The 23,003-nt window shown below is 42.4% G+C and overlaps 2 long non-coding RNA genes across 3 annotated transcripts; one reads left to right on the top strand and one right to left on the bottom strand.

Moving 5' to 3' along the window:
• Positions 1-32: 32 nt before the first annotated feature.
• On the top strand, positions 33-2,704 carry LOC125747070 (uncharacterized). The gene is made up of 3 exons (XR_007399167.1): positions 33-253; positions 2,257-2,435; positions 2,534-2,704. It is a non-coding gene; the product is annotated as an uncharacterized LOC125747070 (long non-coding RNA).
• LOC125747064 (uncharacterized) lies at positions 1,732-22,362 on the bottom strand. Of its 2 annotated transcripts, none has more exons than XR_007399165.1 (12): positions 22,308-22,362; positions 20,561-20,739; positions 20,003-20,072; positions 19,736-19,885; positions 14,182-14,490; positions 13,430-13,521; positions 12,978-13,073; positions 11,919-12,014; positions 11,561-11,634; positions 10,287-10,507; positions 3,575-3,684; positions 1,732-2,364 (listed from the first exon to the last, which is right to left on the bottom strand). It is a non-coding gene; the product is annotated as an uncharacterized LOC125747064 (long non-coding RNA). The 2 variants fall into 2 exon arrangements; XR_007399166.1 differs by having other exon boundaries at positions 14,327-14,490.
• Between the last annotated feature and the right edge of the window lie 641 nt (positions 22,363-23,003).

Genomic DNA, 23,003 nt, shown 5'->3' with positions numbered 1-23,003 from the left:
GTTAGCCCGTGACAGTAATTTAATTAGACGGACTTTAATTAGGATAATCATCTGAGCTCTCATTTCAATGCATATAGCAAATATCAAGAGATGCTTCTGGATGCGATAAGGTCGTTTCGATCCTCAGTTATGTCTATATGTATATAACTGACTTTCAGCTATATGTATTTCCAGTAGTTTGGCAAATTAGTTATGTCAATACTAGTATTTTATGTTCATGTTCGTAGGATATGAAAGATAAAACTCTAAAATGGTAGGTAATCATTGTATTGTGAACGATTTGTTTACTGACACTTCTTAGATTTTGTGTACTTTTTATGATTATGGGTAAATATGTGTCTGTTCATTTAGTAGAAGTAGCGAAGTGTGTTGATCACGCAGTGAAACGATAATAATTTATTATTAAAACACCGAATATGAGAGCTAGTGCTCATGCCTTAAAATGCTTGTGATATAGCGTGAAATCTCCCAGTACCTTTAAAGATAGGTTACTGGTCCCAGGACAAATAAATATTTAATGCAAACAGGCTACTTAGACGTATGACTGAAGAGGGTTTTCGTACCAAATGCATTTGCCAAATGAATACTTATATCATCGTAACAAAAAACACATTTTTTATTAGCAAATCATGCAAAAAAAAGTCGTGCTCAATGAAATGTTAAGCAATAAGTAGAATATTTTATCCAAGTGCAGTTATAGCGGCCGATTAATCGGAATACATGGTCACATTTAAATGACTTTGCATGAATTTCAAAATCCTTTATGAGTTTGCTAAATATAGACATAAATAGCAAAAGTCCATAAGCTTAAATTTGTTAACGGTTTGACCGCCTCCGGTATAGCCGCGCAGCGCATTATTTTCTCTTCAGCATAAACGTAAACATTTTGTGTATTCAGCTTTAATCCAAATCACGTCCAAATGAATGCATCCGCATATTTTCAATTTGTCAACATGGTCAACTAAAGCTGGTATTCTTTAAGTTTAATTCATTTCTGGGGGGGGATAATACTCGAGGGAAAAATGCATGTTCTCAGCACGATATAGGCCAATTATTTTTATGAGCGAGAGACTTCATGATGTATAGGGGACTGTGACAGGATCCTTGCCAAAATCCCGGAAAACAGACTGCTGTTCATCCCTCGCCATAGAACCCCCGGTTTTATTGTGGATTTTAAGTGCGGTTACCTTAAAATGTATTACGATTGCGCTTAGACATGCTCAAGATAAGCATGTTGTCGCTGTGCATTTTCCATTTAAATATGGAAATAATAATGTAAGAATGGCCCCTGGACCTTAAGAGAAAAATATGATGCATGTAATTTTTTTATATATATATACGCAAATATATATGTGTGTGTGCGTGTAAATGAGCACCTGCTAATTACTAAAGTGGGACCTTCATGAGTGTGATGTAAGAAAATAAATGATGCATACGGATTTAACGCAGATGTTTCAAGGTGATGTTTAATTTCGGGAAAAAAATGATTTATCACCTCTAGGAATGTCTAATACCTGTTGAGTAATAGTAGTGACCGTTATAGACACAACATGATTTTTTTTGTTTGAGGCATAAAAACACGAAAATGAAGTCTGGCGATTTTAAGCATGTTGGATGTGGGGGTTTTTTATAGTCGCGCATTCGCTTTATTCCGCTTGTCTGTTGCAGCCTGTATATTTAGTTTTGCGCTGCAGGCCGTTATAAAATAGACTTAATAGTAGTCTTGGTGCGTAGTATATTTAATTGTGAAACCACATATTTAAAACCAAAGACACGAAACTGAGATTAAATATGGAGACCTTTGTACGCACTCGGTGTAAAAAGCAGCAAACTGTAACACAGGCATGTCGCAGAAAAAACAGCTATGTCCAGAATAAGTTAAAAATAATGACAATTTAAAAAGACTCTTCACAGCTAGACAAGTTTCACAACATTACACGGACTCTGCAGGTGTACAGGTATGGGCAAATGCATTTTAATACAAGATCTTGATACGTCATATAATTTTGCATATTTGCATTACATATGTCTTTTGATATACATTTTCTCGCCTAAACAAATATCGAAAACAAAATGACAGAATAACAGAACATTTTGATTCAGTACAGCAACATCAAAATGGGCACAATACTGGGAATTATCAGCGCAATACTGTACACTGCTGTTAAGGACATCAAGTCTATTTGCAAGACAAAGTTCTGTCCTTGTAGATGGCCCTGCTTCAGTAAACATTTTAAAATGGATTCACCCTAACAGGATATGAACCCACACAGACATGAGATTCACTGCGGGAGCCCCACATCCAACATATTGCGGGCAATATCAGAAGTCGTCGCAGCCTCCATTGCAAAAGATCGTCGCATCCTGCAAGAAAAACAAGAAAAAATATCAATGAAAAGGAATGGAAGGGAAGGACCCAATAATATGCACATTGGGTAATACGCTTGAATTAATTATCACTTTTATACTACTTTACTCAGGTTGGCCGCCGACGTCAACGAAACGGTTTGATTAATGCATCCTTCACATGCAGGGCTCGAGTCTCTGGCTGCGCATTCTGGGTGGTGACAGACGACAGCTTTTGCATCTTTTATTGTATGACTCACGCAGTTTGACAGTCCGCGTTAGATAACTAGTTATAACTATAGTAGCACAGAAAATCAACTCCAAGGATTTATCAACCTGTCTGCGACCCATCTCCTTTTTTTTCTCCCTGTGCTGGAAAAATGAAACGTGCAAGATCCATTGCATTTACAGCCTTGCAATGATCCTGCCAGAATAATTAAGCCATTTTTTTTTTGTGAAACGTGCAAGATCCATTGCATTTACAGCCTTGTAATGTTTCTGCCAGAATAATTAAGCCATTTTTGTGATTTGTATTGAATAAACTGTGGGGCTGCATTTTGGTGGAAGGGAGGTGCAGAATGAATACATATTATCTGGCAAGATTAAGGTACATCCTAACCCACGGGTGTTCCAGTGAGCTGCTGTGTGGGGGCTGGAGAACTCATGTCCTGTTCAACTGCAGTCTAAAATCAGCTCAGGGCGAGCTACTTTCCAGTGAGGAACTGACACACTGGAGCAGTGATGACCAAACCCGCCAAGCAGCACTGGCTACACAGACAAGGCCTCCGATCTTAGCCAGCCCTGGTGTCTCCATCTGACATCATCTGACAGTGATACTGAGGTCACCCACATCACTTCCCCTCTCCCCCCATTCAGCCCTCCAGTGGAAGTTTGAAAGCATCTGTCCGGGCAAGTCACAGATGAGAGAAGATTGGCACGGTAGTGACAGTGAGAAATGTACAGTCTAATGTGCTCAGCAAATGGTCACATGATCGACGACGAAAAAGTACACCGCTGGTATTTTTTACCCACAAGTACCTCTTAGTCAATATTACGTTCATTAATTGTTACAGCTGTTGGATAATATCTGCATACACATCCTTCGTGGGCAGTGAACAGCTGTGCCACAAAACACAAATCGACTGGGTCCTATCTACTTATGTAGTCATTTTATGGTTTAAACAAATGACTTTCCTGAATGGCAACAGTGACTTGCATGGCATAGTACCTGGAATTTTCCCAGGAAAGCACCGGAAAGTGGCAGTGTCATGGCCCTTTAGGTCGTCCTTCCTGAGACATACAGCATTCAGAAATCATGCCCAGTCCGTATATTAGAACCTTAAAAAAAATAGGTAATATAAATGAACAGCAAGAAAGCAAAACCGTGTCATAACCATCCGTCACATGACCATCTCCGATACGACTTCCTGTTCGGCGGCCGACGACAAGCGAACACCACGTCGTACTGAAATTATGTGTAAACACAGAGGCCGGAAAGTGTGAAATTCGGGGGTGTCCTGTTACTCAGGTTCCGCAGAGAGGTGGAGGGGCTGCCGTCCTAATGATGAGGCTTACATCTGCGAGGCTAACGAGAGAGGTCATTACCCGCAGTGGAATAAGGTCCAGTAATCTATTCTCCTGAAACACACAAGCATGGACTTGCCTGTGCCCAATCAAAGCAGGCGGCCATCTACCACTCATTACAGGATTATTCTTCACTTTTGGGCATTATCATATAATAAGCAAACAGGGCTCTTTTTTTTTTTAACTGCTCACGAGGTAAACCACTGAGTGGCAGGTTGTCCTCCATGAGCGTTTGCTCCAGTGCACTGCACATATTAGCCTGCTCTGTGGTCAAAATCACCCAGGAGCCAGAGTCATCATTAATGGCAAGACCGTTCCATCCCTCAGGACCTCTTTGTGTGTGTTAGAGAGGACTTAACTACTCAGTTTGGGCATAAACAAAGGCTGGTGAGTCTGGATGAAGGGAAGGCTCAGGCACCGATTTAGACACCTATATTAGCGTTGGGCACCTTATATATAAGGGGGGCTGGGCACCAAAATGGCTAACAGGTCTGGTTTTTTTTTTTTCTATATTTTTCTATATATATATATTTTTTTTTTCTATATATATATATATATATAGAAAATATATATATATATATTTATATATATATATATATATATAGAATATATATATATATATATATATATATATATATATATATATATATATATATATATATATATATATATATATATATATATATATATATATATATATATATATATATATATATGACCAGAGGATCAGATGGGCGGCTTGTTCAATTGGCCAGGATCAGACGATTGCTTTGGTCCCCATCCCAGAACCAAGCCCTGTACCAGCATTGATCAGTACGGGGACGTCGATAACGAGCTCGAACACAGCACAGCTGCAAAGTGTCAGGCTGGTCAGTAAACACCCCCGCCCCCCACCCCCCTAAAGCAGAGGCCTAATATTCTGCACATCTTGCACCTGCATATCTACCTCTGGCTCCGTGCCAGAGTCCTTAATGAAAGACACTCCCGCCGGTCACACGGTCACTGACAGACGTTTTGACTGAGGGGCGACACGTCTGCTTGCCAGCCCGCGTCCGCCTCAGCCGGACGTTCGACCCATAAAAGGCGTCGCTCCCGGCCAGATCCGAATCTCCGCCGTACCTTACCGGGCGCCCGCCGCTGCCGCCTGTCCTGACCGACCACTCGGGGTGGGGCTGAAAGAAAGCGCGAGCCTTAGGGAATTTACCTAATGCCCAGCACTGTCACTATCAATGACGTGACCAGGCATGGAAAATGACAAGGAAATTACAGCCAGTGAGGATCCGGAGACCGGGAACGCTGCCCCAGTCAGATGCGATTGCTTTTTCTGACTATAAAATAGCCCCTCTCATGTCGGATGGATAAACATGTGGCTGTCAGGGCAGAGGCGAGGTTGGGTACTGAACCCAAAAGCGTATCGCCAAGGTTATTAGAGATTCATGACAGGTAGTGGCTTATATTACAGTGTCACTAAAATTTTCATGGGGATGCATTCAAGATGGCATCTAAGTTATTTATATGTTGTTTGCCAGATGTCAGTTTGGCAGCTGTACCTATAAATCAACGCAAAGTCTTTTTTATTAAGTTGAAGGAAGTGTGGCAGGACGGTCCACTTCTTATTAAGAGAATCTGCGTAATTGCGGCTTTGTTTAAACCGAATCTGAACACGACCTCTCACCCCTGTTGTCTCTCGTCACCCCCAGAACTCCACTGTCAGAAAAAATCAGGGTTCTGTGTGGAAAGAAAGGCAGCTGGTGGTCTACAGAAGGCTGCCTGGGCAGTTGTGGCTTTTAAACCCTTATTAGCTCCCCCCCCCCCCCAAAAGCATGGCCATGTTGTCCCTGGGGGGGCACTTTCTTTTCTCTCATAATTATGCCTGCAGAAGAAAAAAAAATCACAGATGAAATCACAGACAAAAAAAAAAATTAAAGAATGTTTCGCGCGACTATCCATTATTGTAACAATTTGATACACCTTCATGACAATGCAGGAGATGTGACCATCCGGTCTTGTGGATACCGCACGGCAGATTGCCTTTGTGTGAGTTTCATTATGACGTCACAGAACGTGTATTCACCAGGTGCTCCACTATTAAATCACCACCAATGACAAACACTGCATTTAAAAGCCATGAAAATGCCGCTTAGGGATTACAGAAGGTCTGAGGTCCTGCGTGTGCTGCTGTGATTCACCCATGACTGCATTGACCTGTCATTGTCACCCAGTTAAAAGGTTTACCCATAACAGCAGTTACCACTTACAGCCACTTGGTTATAATGCCCTAGAGTGGAGACTACTGACCATTTGGTATGGTGGGAGAAAAACAACATCATTTTAAACCAAATAACTCAGCTTTAGCGTGATGGTAATGTGTACCAGAAAATTCTATTTGCGTAATACATTATTTATAAGCACATAAGTATATTACAAGTTAAAAAAGCACAGAATACAGCTCAGGTTAAGCTAACTTACAGCTTAGATTTATTACCCAATACAGAAAAGTGTGTTTTAGGTAATTAAATTCGCCCATAATTTTTTTGTTTTGTTTTGTATTTCATACGTAACAGTAAAATGCATAACATTATCGAGTGCCGTCACAGCAGACAGTCGCCATGCGTCCCTCCGCCCATTCGCCGACCCCAGAGGTGCACGGCTTGATGGCGTAGCGCTGCGGATGGGGTTTAAGAGCACGTCTGGGTCACCACATCATACAGTCACAGGCCCGGCCAGCACAGCCCCCCCCCGTCCTCAGCCCAGAGAGACTAATTAAAAAGGGAACGTGGCCTCTCTGAGTAATCAGCCCCCTCCATTAGAAGAGGCTTTTACTGTGTATAGATTTATAAGCGTGTCCTGCAGCCTGATCATGGTGTAAAATCATAACACACTAATAATAATAATCATGATCTGGGGCTGATGATGCTTGGAAGCACAAACAAAACTGACCTTAAAAATCCAAAAAGTTAATTACAAGACACAATATAGAATTTGTTAATATACCTAACTCTGAATAAATATCCGTTTCATTTCAGCGTATAAATATAAGGGTTTAAGTTTTAAGCAGCGATTGAGGCTTTACGTATGCAAATGTCTTCCTGTGTTTTAATATCTCCCAGCGTGGATATCCATATTTCGGCTGCATCTTTTTTTTTTCCTTCCATCTACAGTTGGCTCTCGGATGAAAGCAGAAGCCCCGCTATTGGGCCAAATGTTATTTACATGTGTTATTCCTGCTGTCTTTTTCTCTGGACCCCTCAAATAAATGTTTTTCAATTAACACTTTTATACACAAGGCATTCAGATGCGGTAGCTGGGAAGGAGACGATAAAACATAGAAATCCCAGGCCGCTTCGATATATGAAAAAAATTACAGCACAACTATGACACAACTGTTCCGTCCATTTGGTATATATCTCCCCTCCCTGCTTAATTCTGTATTGTTTCACAATTTCAGCCCCCTCTTCCAAACTATAATTGTCTCCCCCAATAAAAGGATTGTTTTGATATAAAGTAACAATGACAAAGAAGAACTTAAACAAAAGAGGTAGCCCCGAATCCGAAGGGGAAAAATGCAAAGTGCGAAATTCGAAAGAATCAACGTTAAATGTTGTGATAGCTAGACTGAGAATAAGGAGGATTTGTGACGACTCTGTCTGATTTATTAATGTCGCATTACGTTCCTTCACGCAACAACCTGGATTCCGCAAAGCACGTCTCAAAAATCAGAAGCGACCATCTTCACTGCAAAAAAATTGTGATGATGATAATAAAATGAGGTGCTGAGTCATCCGATCCAGACTGCCCCCCGACTTGTGCCCTGTGCTTCCCGGGAAAGGCTCCAGGTCCACTGCGATCCTGCACTGGTTGGGCACTTACAGACTATTGATGGGAAGCTATGTGAGGCTGTGTGAGTCCCCACAATGTGGTAACGATGTACCCTTAACTGGAAAGACGTCCCTTCCAGTGCCAGCAGAGAAAAGAGGGGGTCTAGCATATTAGATACCTAGCATGAGTTCAGACAGCACGACCCACAAATGGACTAAAAAATCCAGCAATCAGGCAGACTGTGACTTCATACTTCAGTCCTGTGAGATAAATGCCTATCATGTAAAGCTTGATAAATAGGTGAAGAATACGAGAGCACGGCCTGAAAAACTGTGACTTTTATCACCTGCAAATGACCGATTATCGACTGTCCGACGTGTTGCCGGGTCTCGTTAAAAATTAAGGGGTCCGCATGAGCACGGGGGCCGCGGCCACTCTGTTCCCCCTGCTGCCATGAGCCGGCACCCGTCCACAGCTGAGGAACATCAGCCGGCCTCCCCGGTGTGCGTACGGCATAAAAAATTCAAGAAAGCCGCACTTTTTAAGGCCATTTCCGATGAAAGGCGCCGGTCCGACCGCGCTGACTTATGACGGATGAATATGACTGGACCGTTGTGATTGTGGCCTTGATGTTTGTAGCGACGGAATTATTTATAAAACATCAATTTGAGCTTAAGAAGGGAGATGGCGTCCGGTGTGTGCATTTCTGTTCCAGGCCCTCAGAGAATTTCTATTTATTTGGCCTGAAATGTAGAGGATTTAAAAAAAAAAAAAAAAAACAGGAAAGTCTCTGTGAAGCATGTCTGTGCCGGGGGGTCAAAATGATACGGCGTTTCTCACACAACTCAGACACTGCTAAAGCTCTGAAATCTGCATAAGATATTTACGCCAAAATAAAAGGCGAAGAGCTGTGCGGTTCAGGGAACTTTTGCGCTACGGAACAATGATCGCCAAAGCACAGCATCCCATAGCTGTTTGTATGCAAACAGAGCAAAGTGTTTTATTTTATTTCGCTGTTTATGCTAAGATGACAATTCGGAGGTGAATCGAAATTCGTCCACTTGCCCCCTAGCTTACTATGTTTGAGTGATCTTTACCTCATCAAATTATTACTATTTATTACTGACTTTGTTAATGATTTAAGAGGTGAAATTGAATGAATACAATGGTTGGGGTGCCCCTGAGGAGAGGTTTGGGAACCAAAGCTTTGATCTTCTAGTCATCCGACAAGATATCAGTATCTTTTATAGAGAGAAGAAGAAATTCTTGTTATTTTGTATAGTGTATTACTGTTCATTTGCATGCAATTTAATAGTGTTTTTTTTTTGAGCAAATGTACATTTGGTACAGGGACAAATAGCTTTAAACATTTTCTTTGATGACTTCAGACTTCCACAGTAATGAACGCGGTTACTCCTCTGATGCATTTTGCATGATAGGAAACAATCTCATGCCCAGTTCTAGTAAGAGGATGAAGGGAGGAAATTTCTGTTGGAGATGCTGGATGCAAAGGCCATGTAAGTGTCCCCGTTACATGAGCAGACCGGAAGGTTGGCGTGGTTCTCATTGGCAACACAGTGTGAAAAGTCAGGCTGACTGATTAGCGGCTGTCGCCTGGTCTCGTTTACAGAGGTAACGTGATGAGATCCAGGAGAAAATTCCTAAAGGGTAGCAGCGATGCCCACTGACGGAACGCGACGCACGCACCCCACGGCCTGCCTCCCGGAACCGGCAGGCCAGGACGCCGAAATGCGGTTTATGGGATCCTACGCGACTGGATGCGTTAGTCCCTCACGTTCACTCAGAGCACCGGATCTGCTCTGAACACGGAAGCCGAACTTTCGCCCGGAAAAGCATCCTGTCGCATGACTGGAGCCCGGCCGCAGTACGGGGAGCCCTGAGCCAATTTCCGCATGTCGCACGGTGTCTCTTGGTCGGCCTCCCTGTGGCAAAGTGAAATGGAATTGCGTCTCACATTCACAGACAGCTCTGCGAGGGTGATAATAGAACCGCTCCCTGCTGTCTGTAGGCAGGAAATAGGAAACTGACATATGGGGCTTGGAAGCAAATAGAAAACGAAAAAATGTCCAGGCTGAAAAAGGGGGGGGGGGGGGCAGCACACACATGAATCCAAAGGTTAATGATCATTCTGGAATTCGAGTCGAGGAACTCAGCTAAGTTAAGAGGCTAAGTTCAAAAATCCCAGGTTTGTTTTTTTTTTTCTTTTTCCTTCTGTCGCCCCCCCACCACCCAGACAGTGAATAAAATGTCAGTATCTCATTACTTGCTCACGTCAAAAAAGAGAGGCCACTTAAGGGGACTAACACATGTGATCATATTACTCAGGCAACAGATAAATAACCTCAGCAGATCAGGTCCTACTCGCCACACATGACACATTTAAATGAACTTTGGGTCCTCAGTTTTGCATTCAGAAAGTTATACTAAAAAGAGCTATAATGATTATTAATGGCTATTAATTCATCCATATAAACAAAGCAAAAAGCACAATTAATTCTTTTTTTTTTAATTCTCACCCAGGAAGATGTCCCTCTGGGGAAAAGCCTATGAGATGTTTGTAACCTTCTTTCGATGCAGGAGGTCAGATCCATAGTCTGCAGCGACGGTACTGTCCAACAGGCCCGCCGTAGGTCTGTGGGTCCCTGCAGTGGGGCCCTGGTCCCTTCCTGGCCCCTTGATGGGCGACCTCTCCTGCTTCTTCTGAGTGAGATGTTGCCCACGCGGAGGACGAAGACCTCTGTAAGACTCACAGAGCATGAAGGAAGCTTAAGCGCAACATCGGACTAAAAATAAAATAAGGCGCCTATAGCTTCCCGCTATCTTCGGAGGGGCGCATCGTTAGCGGCGGATAAAGCCAGCTCTCAGCTTTTCATTCTATTACCACACCTTGACTGAGTCACATTTTACCCTTTCATCACTCGACACTGACTTACCAACACTTTAAATATCAATTAAAACCTCGACGGGCCTCCGGGCTCGATCAGGAAGCAATTTGCGGAGTGTTAGAAGCCGTTGAGCCTTTCGTTAACATTGTCTTTTTCCCTTATACTTTTTTCCCCTCTTCACAGTAAAGGTATTTGACTAAGCGGGTGACAACTGCTAAAATAGACAAAGGTGTCACCACAAAATGGCCGCCGTAGCGTGGAAGACCTCGGACGCTGAGGGGTAGCTGCTGTGATGCCAGTGCTTCAACAAAGAAGGAAGCTGCTATATTATGTAAACATCCCTGTATTATGTTATATATATACATACTCACTGTCCAGTTTATTAGGAACACCTGTCGGTCAACGCTAAGTGCAGCAAGTCAGGTGGTTACAACTGAATACAAACAGGACACCGACAGGGTCAAGAGGTTACTGTTTGAATATGCGTTAGAATGGCTAAGATTTATGTTCTAAGTGATTTTTAACATAGTGTGATTGTTGGCGCCAGACGTGGTGGTTCCAGCATCTTAGAAGCAGCCACCTTCCTGGGATTTTCACACACTACTGTGTCTATGGTTTACAGAGGATGGTGCGATAAACAAAAAACATCCAGCAAGCAGCAGTTCTGTGGCCAAAAACACCTTGTTAATGAGAGAGGTTAGAAGAGAACGGCCAGACTCGTTAAAGCTAACGGAAAGGCCACAAGTGCAAAATTAACAGCTCAGTCCAACAGTGGTGTACGAAGTGGCAAGTAGGAGCCTTGAAGCAGCTCTGGAGGCAAAAGGAGGCCCTACCCATGGGTAGCTTGAGGGTAGCTAGCCACACGGCCATGGAGCATATACACACTAACCATTGCACATCCTTACCTCTCTGCCTGCTCAGGTCCGTGCTACATTCTCGCAAGAGGCCTGGCTCCATTGCCTCATTCAAAGCCGAAACCCTAAAACGGAGAAAGTTGGGAGGGGGAACGCAGACCTTAAAAACCCAGTATTTATTCATAGTCGATATTTTTGATACGTGTGCTCGACGCCGACCACACTAACAAGCATCTGCATTTTTAAAAACCCACATTTACCGTGCCTTTTTTTAGCATTAACAACATCTTTATTAATGATGGGTATGAAAAATATTTTGCCCACACAAAACAAACAAACGTGCCAACAGGGATGGATGACTAAACATGAAATCGTGGACGTTACTTGGATAGGCGTGACTGTAATGTACCTAGGAAGCCGTCGCTCACGCAGTAAAGCTGACCAATCATTACCAAGCAGGCAGACACTCCCACATCTCGTGGCCATCAAGTACCATAACGAGCCCCTACACTCCATGGAACAACAATGACAATAAGATACCAAAGACTTGAGTGAACGCTGACCTGATCAAGCCCAGAACTTCATTGTAGAGTGACACAAACCTTTGTCGGAAGTTGTACATAGTCTACTGGGCAAGAAAAACCCACACAAACACACACTATTGACTGTAAAACAAAAAAATCGAAATAATTAGTAAAATATTCAAAATCCATTTATTTAAAACCAAACTGTGTTCTTCTCACTGTGCACGATATATATAAACATTTCAATTTCAGTAAGGAAAGAAGGCCATACCTGTATCATTAAGATTATATATTTATGTTATTTTACATATCATTTATTAATATTCTCCATAACTGCTGCTTTTTATTTTTAAAAAATGTTAACACACTGTAATTGGGCCACCAAAACACTTATTTAACAACTCTACTTATTAAAGAAATTAAATGAAAACATCTGTTAATTAATGTTTATTTCACACTTTGATGGAAGATGGGCTCAAACACATTAACTATTGGACATCAGTCAACAGTGCTATCACTGTGTTCGCAACAGGTTAAGGCAAGTGACCCCAGTCTCTATATTTTTTTACTGTAGTGCTACAGCTAAACGTACTGGCGCATCATCCAAAGTCCTACACGTTCGTACAATGCTGCGTCTGTCCCTCGTTTGGCTTTATGTTAAACTTTTAACCTCTATGTCAAATAACACCAGTTTCGTCAGTATATGGGAGTATAAAATGGCCACTAACATTGGCGTTATAAACACAATATGTACTTCCATAAAAGTCACTATGATCAATTAAAAAAAAATGCATCAAACAAAATGTTTACGTTCAAAACTCCTTTCTTCAAGTAGTATGACGCGGTCAAAAAATATATTTTTCCCACGTTAATTATATAATTCACAGAAAACAACACATCTAAGTGAATTTATATGCAGTTGTAATGGTAGCTTGCTTCCTTACGCAAGGCATGACGTGCAAATCGATGCAAATTTCCTGTTCTACGGTCATCAACACCTTTGCCCCAGAATACAAACACTCCTCTCCTCTTCTTTAAGCCTGGACAAGCGACAAACATACAAAACCAGAGTAGTTTTTAGGAAAACTGAAAACGTCTATCACTTTTTACACAGCCTTTTCGCGCGGTCATGTTACGCAACTGTAAGCGAAAGAGATGCAACGTGCATCATAAGCTATAACTTAAAATGCAAGACATAAGAGATGCATTACTGATATATCTACTAAGGGTTTTTATTACGCCTCATAAAAATATACAGCACCAGACTAGTGCAAACTGGTTGCCAGATTGACTGAACAGGATCATTCAAAGGACACCCTACGTTTCCTTTACATTCAGGGGCTGCTCACGCCGTAATGATGGTGTTACATTCTGCCTGGACGCTTCTCCGTCTTACCTGTTGACTATTAAATGAGGGGCATGAGAACTGCATGGGAGACGCACTCTTGCCCAGCTGCAACTGTTGCCCGGGCATCTGCTAGGAGGGGCCTGGGGTGCATTGGGGAAAAGGAAACGACAGTGAGTACGCCAAAGTCACCCCGGATCAGACATAAGGAAAATCCACAGCTGCAGGACTTAATTTGCATCTACTGCTCAAATATCTAACCACAGACATGGAAAAGCAGTCATTAAGTCATTAGATATACCAATATAATTTTTAAAATGAGATAAAGCACATCCTCATTACACAGCAGTGTTCCATATTTTTCAAGATGGGAGAGTAATTATTGCTAAGTATGTCTGGCTGTGGTGTCTACCAATATCTTAAACACCTGACATTATCACACGGCAATCCCTCCATTAATTCCGAGTTTAGTACTCAATAATTTTCTTTTTAAACAGTAACTCCCTTCTGAATTTTGATCTTAATAATAGGTGTGCAATACGTACTTCCAGAAGTTGAAAGTCGGAGGAGCAATTCTGGCGAGTGGACTGCTGCTTAGTAATGCACACCGATAAAATGAATGGCGAAGGTCACTTTGCAAGCTAAAGATTTATCTAGAAGGCGTCATATTTGTCGTGTTTATTTGCCAGTGTATATGCAGAGAAAAGAAACACCGACGCTCAAAATCAACCACAAGTTTATTGCCGGAAAAAAAAATATGTGCGGGGAAATAATTCATTTTGGATTTACACATGGATGGTTACCTAATAAGACAGCAAGAGGCTAACCGGTGACAAAGTCTGCTCTCGTCTTCCCTTTTGATTCCTCCAATTATCCGTGTGACTGTAATGGCGGTGTGAAAGCAAAACAGCGGCGGGTTGCGGGGCAAGGCAACAAGCAAACAGCCACCTTGCAGACAATGGGCTTTATCGCGGTATCCAAAGATAACTTGCAGATTGGGGCACTGGGAACACTTCGCAGGTAGCTGTCACGGGTGCGGCAGGAGAAAATTGCGTTCGTGGTCCCCAGGTAGAAAAAGCTGTGAAGAAAATACGCCCACTATTTGTCTTGCGCTAAATTAAAAGCAGAAAAAAAGGAATTAACAAAATTTCTTCCAGATCATCAGTACACCTGTCATAAACTGCATGTCGTTTATTGCAACTCCACCCCTCCATGTAATTGTCCTATTATTCTAGGTTATATTAATGTCTTATTTACGTGGGTAAAAATGGGAGAATAATAGAGACCGGAATCTTATCAAGTTCGCCGTGTTTGAGCACCTCATTTCGGCCCGTCTTCGTTTTAAGACCCATAGACATAAATATGGGGCCCCCGTTCTTTTCCGTTTTAATAGATACTGCAATTAAAAGACAGCTGTCCTTGAATGAAAGAGTTTTTTAATAGAAAAATCTGTTCTACTGAAGTAATTACCAAAACCCCAAAGACAAGGAAAGACTGGGCGCACTGGCACACGAGCTGGAGCCCTGGGGGGTGGGGGGCACGAAAACCGGGAACATTACATATGGTGTGCCATTTTAACAGGTTTTGCACCAAAACAAGTTAGAGCCCCAATGCACACCATCGAGTACAGGAGAAAATCCAGGTTTGCAATCACCCCGCCCACATTTCACCTCACTCGAATTCGGATAGAAAACATCCATGAGGCTGTCATTACCTAAAACTCCGCGCGTATCTACATATTAAAGTGCAGATGCGTGGATGCAAGTGCGCATGTACAGTATATATGTAGGCTATGCATAAGACACTATATAGAATCGGTAGATGCGGAAAGCTCAGCCGCGATCTCCAGATTGGAGCCGCGAAACTGGGCGCTTAATGAAGTCGTCCACCCACTGATGTGAAGAGGTGTCAGTCAGAGACCCTCTCTGCCAGCATGCGGATCAACTTTGCCCAAGCCAGATGGTTTCCTAACACTGCATAAATAGTTTGATTTGTGAGCAAACCTCAATAACAAGGTTCACGCGCATGTATACGGGACAACTGTATAGTCGTCAAATGGCTATATTTATATATTTTTAATCTGTGCACTGATAACCTTTGAGGAAACGCCATGTACGATTAAATAAAGAGAAAAATACATAGATTTGGAGCTTTCAAGAAATTATGTTGATCTTGTTTAGGCAGGGCCACCAACAACATATCAGAATTTGAGGCTCTTTTGTTTACAAAGTGTTAGGAGAAGCCATTTGTCATTGTAACAATGGCTTTGCTCGAACCACAATGTGTTATACACCAAGTTCCTCCTCTGCAAATTTGTTAACACAATTAGATAGATTACTCCACCTTTCCTATGGTGTGAACTGGTATCAATTATTTAGCTATCCTTCCATTAATACATTTCATTGAAATACCTGCTAATGACTTGTGAACCCAGGCGTTAGTGTGTGACTGGAGTCGCTGTGGCGATTTATTATACTGTATGTTCATATTGGTGTAGAATGCCCTTTCTGGGCATTTTAAATTCAACCTGATGTGAGAATGTCCACATTACACTCAGCCAAAGGTGTTTATGATCTTGTAACGTCTTAATCATGGAGACCCGCGAGGGGAGGGTAGATGACTTCTACCTGCAAAAGGGACTCGAAGGAAAACAATCTCCTTGGAGGTTTTTGCTAGGTGCTGGAGATTCACACCACGCAAGGTGTTTTCTGGCAGCACAGGAGAGAGGCTTTGGAGGGGACAGACACGGTGGAGGACCATATTGTGCAAAAAGAGGGAAGGTAAAAGACTGGGTGTTTATTCGATCCCACGATAAACATCTGAACGTCCGTGATTCCTCCCTTTCTGCGCGCCCTATACGACAGAAAACAAAAGACTGAAAGCATACTATCGGAGCGAGTATCTTGGAAACCAGTCCCTGTTCTAATTGTGTCTACGCAAGGCCATATGGACATGTGTGAAAATAGAAATTTCATGAAGTACACGAGGATTTATTCAGGGGGAGGGAAAAAAACATGACACGCTTTATCTGATTTTAAAAGATCGTATCCGAAGCCTAACGCCCGTCTCGCAAATAGATGTTTAAAACAATTCTTTAAAGGCGCCATTAATTCAGATGCTCGATTCCTTGTGAATTGGAGGCAGCGGAGTCGTATTGCCTAACAGTTTATTTAAGTCCTGAATATTAAGGGAGGAGGTGGGGGGAAAAACAAGCTGCAGGCGGAGCTCTCCCCTCTGATGTACAGAGGCAGCCTGTTAGCGGAGGTGTTAATTGGCAAATTCAGTACAAGTCAGAAGCATGTTCCGCGTCGTCCTCGCCCAGTAAGGCAAGGTCATTAAACTGGGAATGAATTCTTTCATGCTGGCTTAACCCCTTGCTTCGCGAGGCACAATTTTCACCCCCCCCCCCCCCCCATCCTCCCCAGTTTTCAGCCGCTGTAATGAAAAAGCCCCACCGGCGAAAATCAGAGACTCCAACAGCAGCATTGCCGCGGTTAATTTATTTTTGCCATTTCTCCCACTATCGAGGTAGCAGCAACACACCATGAAAGTATTTATAGTATTACTCTTTGGTTCCGTTTTTTTTATTATTAATTGTCCTAAGTGGAAATTGAAATTTTATTATATTTTAGGAGTCGTGCTTCGTTCCCAAAAACCCAAGCCCCATTCATTTCCCCGCAGGAGTACCATGTGGAGCCCCGGCACCAGCGTCACCGGGTTTCGTGGCCGCGAAGTGTCCGCGCAAACAGCGTGGCCGCTTGCGTTTAATACGCAGTGACACCCGACAAATGAGCCGGTTCGGTGAGCCTGGCGAGATCTTCAAATGCCGTCCGGCTACCACTCCCGCCGAACTTGGGAGCCCCCCTCGTCCCCAACCTCCCCCCTCTGGGGGCCCTGGGTGCGATCTCACCACAGCCTCTGTCATAGCTCGCCGCCGGGCGCCAGATCGGCTCTCCAAAAAAAAAAAAAAATGGGGGGCTTCGAATCACCAGGGAAACAAACACTTTTCTGGGGAGGGCACTTTCTAGTCCTGTTAGAATCAAAGGCGGCCACAACACGCCGCCTCACGTGAGGAAAATCCTGCAGCTACTGTAGGAGGATCAGGGCGAGTGTACTGAGTCACACACAAAAATCTGTGGTTCCCTTCATCCTTCTTGGCTGCGATGTTTTGGCTTCCCTCAGAGCCTAAACGAAGCGCCTGGCATTTTAATGAGCGCATTATCGTCAGGGCTATCCTGAAATTTTGCTCACTTGGTCCCAGTACGCACAAATACAATGAAGACCCACTTAGAGCAAAGTGTCCATTATAGGTTGACATAGTTCTTGTCATACTACATAAATAATGAGGTCAGTTGTCCTGAGTGGTCAGCCTCATTGGGCATCTTCCTTCAACTTCAGCCTTCAACTTAATAAATAGATGATAAATCAAAGGGTTAAGTAAAAAGCTACGGTCCTCAGCCAAGACAGCCCCCACAAGCCATGTCTCGAAGTTGACCAGAGTTCCTGCAGATCGAACAACAAAATGCATTATCACACCCTAAACTTTCCAAGCAACTACGCATGTAGTTCACCTCCACTCTTTAAACGTCAAAAATATTGGTGGTAATTACAGGACTACTCCAGACTTCCTGGTAATTAACACCACATACTAATTCAAGAATGTGTCTTCCTTTCTAATTAACCAGCATTCTCTTTGTTTTTTGCCTTTTAATCCCCAGACTGCCTTAGTTCACAGCAGGACGATACCGCAGCATAGATTCTCATCACTGTTTGTTCAACGTGACTGTAAAAACCCACTTCGCTAACATCCCACCCAGATCCCAAACTGGACCAAAAAATGGTATAAATATATATTTGTGTCCATATAAAGCAGCTAAACAAATTGACCAAGAATAAATAAAGATGTTTCCATGCTTTTCGACGTTTTTTTCTCAGTACGTAGCTGATGTTGGATATGAGATGGAGAACAAATAAAACATAAAACACAATGTGGAGAATTGTGGACTATTGCATTTCCAAAACTGTCATATTACAGGTACTCCATGCATTACTCACAAATCTGGAATAATGAAATACGATAATCTTAGGCCTTATGGCAGCAATAAACCATAAGTCAACCAATCAATCTATTTCATTTCATCAGGTGGTTCCTTGTTCATTTGTAAAATGCAGAGGACACAGCTGTACAGTCCATGAGCAACACAAATTCCTAGATTCATAGGTGCATTGACCCCCCCCCCCCCCCCCCCCGGGTCATCATGAACAAATATGCTGAGCTGTCACTGCTATCTTCTGACTAATGAGGCTCAAGAACTCATTTAACGTGCCCCTATTTGCTCACTCCTCTTGACTTTCCACACATAGACACATTTGTCCACACGTGTCTGGAAAACACACAAAAAAAACTTTATGACAAATGGAAGAATATTTGCACATTATGTGTTGCAAGCAACGATGACCCACTTTATGTCAAAAGACAAGTTACATCACTGTGGCCAATCTTGGGTCTTACAGTTTTAATTGGTTTATCTGAAGGGTACACTTGTATACTGCCAGTTTTCCATCATGCTTAACCAATCACATCGTTGCATTCTCCCAACAGTAGGACATGCACTGTTTAAAAAAACGTCTCATAAATGTGAGAATATTTTAATCATATTACGGTTTTAAATTTTAACGTTCTTCTCCTTTACCTATTAGGTACAAAAAGTGTCACCAGAGTTCAGTTAATTGTAACTATTATCTAATTAACTGGACCTAACATTGATTGGCTGTAAACTCCAGTGTTGTGAAACAGTATGGTCACCTGAAAGGATTCTTGTCAGCTGGGTGTGTGCACGACGGTACTCTCACTCTGCTCTGCACGCCACTGTGTGGAAGATTAAATTACCTGCTACAATGATTCACCCCCCCCAGTTTTCCTGCGGCCCATTCCACTTCCTTTCCAACTTGGCTCCAAAAAAAAATCACAGAATAACTTTGCCTGCCAAGTACAATGTGCTTCTCCTCTTCATACCCTAATTATTAGTAGCCGGCAAATGAAATTTTGTTTTTACGCTCAACTACACCGTCACATCCAAAGTTCAGGTTTCTGGCTGAAGAGGAGAAAAAAATGCAAAAAAAACAGGCTGCTAGCATGCAAACAAAAGGTCTTATTTGTTTTACAAAGACTCCATCTGCGCAGTACTAACCAAAAACACAAGAAGTTAAAATTATGAATTGTTTTTTTAAAAAGGCTCAAAAATTAGAACACTGCTAGACTTGCTAAGAAAACAACGTTACGTCGTCCAGGCTCTCCGAAAATATTTGTTTACCAAATGCAAGGAACCATTCGCCATCATGCAGGTAACAATTCACCTGTACATTTTCACTGTAGGAGGCCAGCATGCTGGCACAGTGGGTATCACTGTTGCCTCACACCTCCCAGCTTGGGGGGTTTCGATTCCCGCCACCATTTCTTTGTGCGTGCAGCTTGCATGTTCTCCTCCTGTTTGCTCAGGTTTCCTCCTACAGTCCAAAATTACATGCAGCTTAAATGAATTAGCATTTCTAAATTTCCCATTATGTACGTTATATGACAGACATGACACGTCGCGTCCCATCCATGGTCTTCCCTGTGCTTACCTGCATTAGCTCCAGGCTGACACCATGACACACCATATAGAAGATGGATGAGAATCAGCATAAAGATTATCTACAAGTGCAGAATTTGTGAGAGTTTGTTAATGTATGACAGGCACCTCAAAGATTTATCTTCATAATGGATTTCTCAATTGCTTAATCCAGTCTAACGATATCGAGCCACATTGAATAATGTGACATTTTTCCAGTGCATCTGATGTCATTTCTGTTCCATTTACTTATGTATTCTGGGCATTTTCTGCAGGCTTCCACAGCTACAGGTCTGACTTGAGCTCGTGCAAGCTGACTCGGAAATCTCGTTGTCTGTGCCAACTATGCCATTTGACACAGAAGCAGAAAAATATCTAGCAACAATTTAGCGATTATAGTACATAAGTTTGAAAAGACATATCAGTGCACAGAGTATACATGATGCATTTTAACTTTAGAATTTTGAGGGAAACTGGCAGCTGCAAATTGGAGAGCACAGACAGTGAAGAGTGGGTGATGTGACCTCCAACACACTCACACTTAACAAAGGGGCCCCCCAGGGATGTGTACCGAGTCTGCTTCTGTACTCCCTTTGCACCTCCAACTGCTTGGCTAGACGGGACTCCAACTCCACTATGAAGTTTTCCAATGGCACAGTTGTGGTGGACCTGATCTCCCAAAATGATGAGAGGGCTTCCCTCAGTGAGGTGGAAAGCCTAGTGACGTGGTGGCAGGAGAATCACCTCTCCCTGAACAAGGACTAGACCAAGGAGATGGTTATAAATTTTAGGCCACGGAGGAGGAGCTACACCCCGATTCAGATCTGTGGATCCCTGGTGGAGAGTGAGGTGTTTTAAGGACAACAGTGTCCAAAACACTGCAGATATCAACTGGAGCACTCACACGGACGTCCTCACTGGCAGAGCCAGACAGCACTTCTACCACCTGCGGAGACTCTGGAGGTTCAAGGTCTCCCCCATCATTTTACAGCATTTCTACTCTGGAATAACAGAGAGCATCTTGTCTATCTAGAATGGATACTGCACCATACAGGAAGATAAGGCCCTGCAGCGGGTGGTGAGCTCAGCTGAATGCACCAGCGGGAAACTCTGCAAGGTGCATAACCCGAGCCTTCAGGATCACCTGTGACTCCACCCACCGCACACACGAACTGCTTAGACTGTTGAGGTCATGGAGACGCCTCTGCAGTCTCAAAGCCTGGACTGAATACTTCAAGAGAAACTTTCATCCACAAGCGATGACTTCTCAACGACAACACAATAATGGACGTTCTACTATTGCACACATTCATACTAACTCTCCGTCTTTCTCCTTGTGTGTCTGCCTCTCCCAGTTAACTCTCTTGCATTTTTGCACACTGCCTTGCGCATTATTGGTTTTTGGTATTTTATATTTTGTTATATTTAGTATATTTATTACACTGTATAATTTAGATATATTACACCTAGTATAATATATAATCCCTATTTAGTGGTTAGAAAATGGATGGATGGATGGAAGCTGCTTTTCATTTTTCAGCTTTATGTATCTATCACATTGAGTAACACTCGACAAAAAAATAAACCAACACTCTGTGTTATTCTACAAATTCCACACAGTAAACTCAACATGAGTGGGAGATGCGCTCCTGTGTTCACTTTACTAACTACCATCCCTAAATTAGATATGCAAATTACAGCTTTATCCTTCAGATTTCATTGACTGTGCCAGCCAGGTAACTTGTACTTTCTGTGATGACTTGTCTCAAGACATCAGTGTGATCTTGCTCCCTTACTACCCTTTACTAAAAATAAGCAATGCAAATTGCCCATCAATCCATAAATTGTGTGGAATAAAACGTCTTAATACTGAATTTTAAACCAATGCTTCGTGTAGCAGTCAGCCAGTTTGAATAACCCATTGATATTTTATAATTATTAATAAATAAACAGACCACTATCCTCATTTTTTAAATGTTTTTATTATATGCACATTTCCATGTTTCCTAACGTTTTCCTTATTTCCTAAACACCTCATACACATTTTCCATAGCATATGAGAGACAGCAGTACAGTGACATGCACCGCAGTTTACACCGCGCCTGCTACGGGGACCCAGCACGCCGCAGCATTAATGCAACCGCCGCATGACGTCAGCGGAAGTTCGCGCGCCGAAGCGCACAATACGCCAAATAGTCCATTTATAGAAACTAGCTTGCAGGCGTTTATACAACAGTCACCCATCATAATGTTACGTTTAAATTAACACGCCGTTTCTGCTGTTATCCATATAACCTCGAAAGTACATATGCACTCACATTTTACACCCCGCCTTCCCCTAGCTCGCGACTTTCGATTGCACCGTTTACTTCCGGCTCATCACTACTGATTCCGCTTTGCTGCAGACGACGGGAAGATCGCGTCTCATAAATGTTTGTAAATGTATTTTGAACACTTTGTTTGGTCATTATAAGTGCTTCCGTGTTATGGAACGGATACAACATACGGGCTGTATATGCACTTTTGATGATTTGTATGTTAATTTGCATTATTGTTATTGCAGTTACACCCATCATAAATATTTGACTTAAGCGACCTATGAAATATAGTCCTATACTGTATATAGGTATCACGGCCACCATGGAGCCTCACTAATGAGACACTGTTGTCAGATAGTGGTATAATAAAGTCAATAGACCTAAACATTTTCATTCACCTAAGCCACGATTATTGCCATAAGGATCATTTTACTAGTAAATTTGAAACTCTGTAAATGCGTTAGCCTAAGTGTACAGTACTTACAAATATTGAGAGTGTTGATTAATAATTTGAATTAGATAACTGAAGATGTAATGCATTGAATGAGTAGTCTAACTTTAGAACGATTTTAAGGTCATATCCATCCATCCATTTTCTGTGACAGGTGTAAAATAATTTTATTGTAATTACTGAGCAGGAATTACCGTATGTAATGGAATAGGCCTATATTGGCGGTTAGTATTTTATGTTAGCGG

Source organism: Brienomyrus brachyistius, chromosome 1, assembly GCF_023856365.1.
Source record: "Brienomyrus brachyistius isolate T26 chromosome 1, BBRACH_0.4, whole genome shotgun sequence".
Classification (NCBI taxonomy): domain Eukaryota; kingdom Metazoa; phylum Chordata; class Actinopteri; order Osteoglossiformes; family Mormyridae; genus Brienomyrus; species Brienomyrus brachyistius.
The sequence above is the reverse complement of the archived record's forward strand: the minus strand, read 5'-3'. Positions and strand labels throughout refer to the sequence as shown.